General features: G+C 34.1%; 1 non-coding gene across 1 annotated transcript; it reads left to right on the forward strand.

The window, feature by feature from the left end:
• Nucleotides 1-808: 808 nt before the first annotated feature.
• On the forward strand, nucleotides 809-911 carry LOC133833342 (U6 spliceosomal RNA). The gene has a single exon (XR_009892724.1). It is a non-coding gene; the product is annotated as a U6 spliceosomal RNA (small nuclear RNA).
• The last annotated feature ends 3,673 nt before the right edge of the window (nucleotides 912-4,584 follow it).

Below are 4,584 nucleotides of genomic sequence, written 5' to 3' on the forward strand. Positions count from 1 at the left end.
TAGTAATTAAATCTCGAAGTCAAGGAAGAACATATTTGTTATATTTGAAGTATTGAAATTAGTTACAAATCCTTCTTCTAATCATTACGGTTGTCTTTTTTATTGACCCTTGATCACTACTGGACTGAGCTTTGTGGTTGGGGAGTAGGGGGTTGAGAAATTTGTTTGAAATCTCCCTTGACTCTCTCACAAACATACCTTTCATATACATACCATCACTCCTTTTACGTTTTTGTTTTTAATTTCTCCACATTTCACTTCGGTAATGGCTCATCTTTAGGTTACTCTTCAGGTCTAATTTTACAGAGCCATTTCTTGTTGTTAATAGAATTTGTCTCACACCATAATGAATTTGTCAACTGTGAGTGATCATTAGTTCATTCAGCTCATTAACTAAGATAAATTTTATTTGAACACTCACCACAATATGCGTAGATATTAGTCTGACTCCATATATACATGATTACGAGGCTTACAAAGTCTTGAATGTGATGATGTTGATGATATATATAATATTCAATATGCAACAAATATGGGTATAAAGTAATTAAATATGCTTTGTAGTTATTTTTTGTTAGCTTACACTAAAAATGGGTAGTTATCAACTTATCCCATATTTTTTCACAGCCAAAACTTTAGCAGCTGAATTGTGTGGACTGAGTAGCACAGTGGGTTGGACTTCTCTCAATTATGCAAGGTTCGGCCGGCAATGAATTTCGCAAGTCCCATAATTTTTCCAAGATTCCCACATTGCTCAGATAACTATTGCTACATATGTTTATATACTCTAACATCGGAAGGAAAGCTTGTCCCTTTGGGGACATCCGATAAAATTGGAACGATATAGAGAAGATTAGCATGGCGCCTGCGCAAGGATGACACACACAAATCGAGAAATGGTCCAATTTTTTTCCCCAAATCTGTCATAATTTCGTTAAGTTTCTTCCTCCAGTAATGGATGTGAGATTCTAACTGGTCTAGTTTTGGTTATTTGAAAATCTCATCTTCTCAAGCTTCATTTTTTTTTAATTCATTTTGGTATCTTAGTAGTGATTTTATTTCTGCTATGTTTTTTGGTATATGAGAAGAAAGTGCATATGAAAATGTTGCATACCAGGCGTTTGATGATAATTCTCAAAGAATCTAAATTATTTTTTGAATTTGGGATTTGATTTAAATTGGTAAGTACTGTTATTATATTTTCAACTTTGGGTACTCATTACTTTTCTTGTTGAATTTTCATCCCATTTTTCTGGGCCATATTTGTATTCGGTACAGAGTTCTGAACCACAATAGAACTACTATTAACTAGAACATTCATGTTCTTGGTTTTTGTTTCTCAGGCAAGTAAAAAAGAGTTGGATCCAGTTGCTCCAGTTTATAAGTACTGCCTTGTATCAGTATCTAACATATTAACTTCAACATGCCAAAATGAGGTTAGTTGTCTCCATTTTCAGCGTTCAAGTCTAGTTGATATGAGACGCGTGATTGCAAAGTTTTTCAATTGTAAACTTATTTTATATTTGTACTGTTGATACATTCAAGTAACTAGCCTTTTTTTTCCAGGCCTTCAAATATGTCAGTTTTCCTGTTCAGATACATGTTATGGTAAGATATATTATATAGTTTATTATTTTTATCACCATTTAGTATATGTTTGTTGCTTAAAAAGCCAACCTTGTATCTGGCTGTGTAGTTAAGAAGTGCTATTTTGGGTTACAATTCCAGTGATCTTATTTTCAATATGTTCTAGATGTATTACACTTTCTGTTTTTGAATATCAACTTTTACATCTCTTAATAAATTAATAATTCTTTGGTTGTTGCTAAATCTTGTGGCTTTGATAGTTTGAGCCAAAGAATTCTTAAGTAGCTATGGATGTATGTTATATACATAAGAAGTATGCAAGTATATGTTTATAGGTTGGCTAATCTTCCATTCTTTTATAAGCAGAAGAAATACAAGGGAAAATGTAGAGTCCAAGAACTTTACTTAGCTAATTGTTTAGTAGTATTATAGTATGTTTAGTGTTATCATTGTTACTTTGGATTTTTGGTTCAGACCGGGAGTTATTTGGACACTCATAGTAGTACTTATAGATTTTCTAAGTTTAACCTATAGTTTAAGAATATTAAGTATAACCTAAGGTTTGATTAATGTGTCTGATATTAAGGAATATATTATTATATTATAAGGTTTAGACATCAACCAATAGGATTTTAAGCACATGTTTTGAATGGTAATTAAGGATTTAGTATTTTTGAGGATTAAATTAAATAAGGGTAAAAGTTTGAATGTATAGGGTCAGTCAGCAGCTTTGAGCACGTTGAGGGCTTAGTCAAGGCTGTTTACTCCATTCAAACTCAGCTAAAAATGTGTAAATTCGTGTTTAAATATTCAGCGTATGCCGATATATCGCAGCTATAGGGGGCGATATGTCGCAGCACGTAGATACGGAAAACACGAATCGATGCACGGTCGCCTCGGGAACAAAGGTCCAGGCGATATATCGCCTATAGGGGGCGATATATCGCCTCCACCAGCATGAATTCAAATACATTTGAATTCTTTTCCCTTCAGCCATTCAAACTCCTTCAACAGTCCAGCATCTTCTGAACGAGTCTTCAGCCTCTGCTGAACGATTATTCAAATGATTTTCACCTAAAAAGCCATTATTTTTATTCAAGTAAAATCAAGATATTTTCATTCCCAAACTCTATAAATAGGACCTAGTACCCAGCCATTATTCACCATTTGCTCTAAGTTCAGAGGCTGCTAGTGTTAAGTGAGTGTGAGAGTGTAAACACTTGGTTTGGGGAAAAACTATAAGCTTAAACATCATAAGCTTATCAAACACTTGGGAAGTAAGTGAGTGCTATAGTATTTCGGTGGATGTTAGATTGATCTTGCAATCTTTGAGGTAAACCCAAAACTCTAGTCCTTTCTGTATTCTATGTTATTTCTTTTCTCAAAACCTTCTACTCAGTCCCCTAACCTTATTCTTATTTTTGGTTAGGGAATCCAAGTTCTTAAGCACTTAAGTGGTGGTAAGCATATTTTCGTTTAATGGTTTAGTCTTCCTATTCTCTTTCATTTCATCTCCTTTCTTTAGACTCACCCTTGTTCATTGTGGTTTTAGGAGTGTTCCAAAAGTCCTAACTCAATCCATTTTATCCCGGTAACTTTGGTAAGGAAAATAGGCTAGAATTAATATGTTATGTGCTTATGTTATCTATATGTTTATGTTATTAAAAGTGTTATGATATGTATATGTGTATGTAGGCTTGGGCATATGACCCATATGACTAACAAGACCCCAAATGGGTTATGGGCATATGACCTACTTAGCTAGTAGGACCCCATTAACCCCATGGGCATATGCTTGTTTAGTCTATGGGACCCCAAGTAATAATGGCCATTATAATAAGTGTATGTTATATGTATTATGTTAAGTCTTTATGTTTTCTTATGAAATTGTGTATATGACTATGTGTTAGGTTTTTCCTTGCTGGGCATTAGGCTCACTCCTTTCTGTTTATGTGCAGGAAAATAAGCTTAGAGGCGGTAAGATTCGTGATGCTTGGGAGGATGTGTATCGATGATGAATGGAGTCAAGGGGCCGAGCGTTATCGATTCGAGGATGTAGTCTCCTTTTATGTTTTTTTATGGTTTTACATGTATTTTCCGCATTATTATGTAATGTCTTTTATTTTTAAATCATGTTTTGGTTTTAAAGACAATGGGATCCCAAAATCCTTCTTAGTATTCTGTTTCTTTGTAAATAACTCTTATTTTCAAGTTACTCAATAAATTATGGTATTTTCGTAAAATGTAAGTTTTTATGTATAGTTTCGATAATGGTCCAATTAGTCTAGATTAGTGGGTCATTACAGTTGGTATCAGAGCAAACGGTTCCTTCGCATGAAGTTCTCCTCGATACACATGCTCAAAGCTCCGAATCGGACCGCCAAGTAAGTGTTTAAGTTACAAGTTACAAGTTACTTTGTCTATGTGTATAGCTAACAACTTTAGTGTTTATGTTTCAGTTAAAAATGAATGGAGCTTTAACCTACCAAGATATCCGAGCCATTAAGGCCTTAAAAAGAATAAGGGAACCAAGAAACACCGTAGGAGCCTTAGAAAGGATTACACGAAGGTTGCTTTTGTTTCACCAAGCAATAGGTGGCCTTCAAGAGGCTAAACAAATAATGCTAAGATCAACAGAACAATATGTATTAGTGATTAGGTTGTTTAAAGATTTCCATCCTGTAATAGCAGCCTTAGAAGAAATATGGGAAGAAATGAATGATGAGGATGAATCACCATTAGCAATGAGATACTATTTCCTCTTAGTTAGGTTCACCGCAAAATTTGAATTTCAATTCACCAAGGAGCAAAAGAATAGGATTCTCACAAACCTTCCTAGAGGGCATTTTGATGCTCATGATAATGATGACTATGAGGCTATAGATGATGATATGTTAGATGACGGATCGGATGTAGAAGATCCCGATTTTTAGATTAGTAGTTTTTATTTGTTTTATTTACTTTTATGTTATGATTGTAATAAGTGAAATTGTTTTC

The sequence above is a fragment of the Humulus lupulus genome, chromosome 4 (assembly GCF_963169125.1).
Source record: "Humulus lupulus chromosome 4, drHumLupu1.1, whole genome shotgun sequence".
NCBI classification, from domain to species: Eukaryota; Viridiplantae; Streptophyta; class Magnoliopsida; order Rosales; family Cannabaceae; genus Humulus; species Humulus lupulus.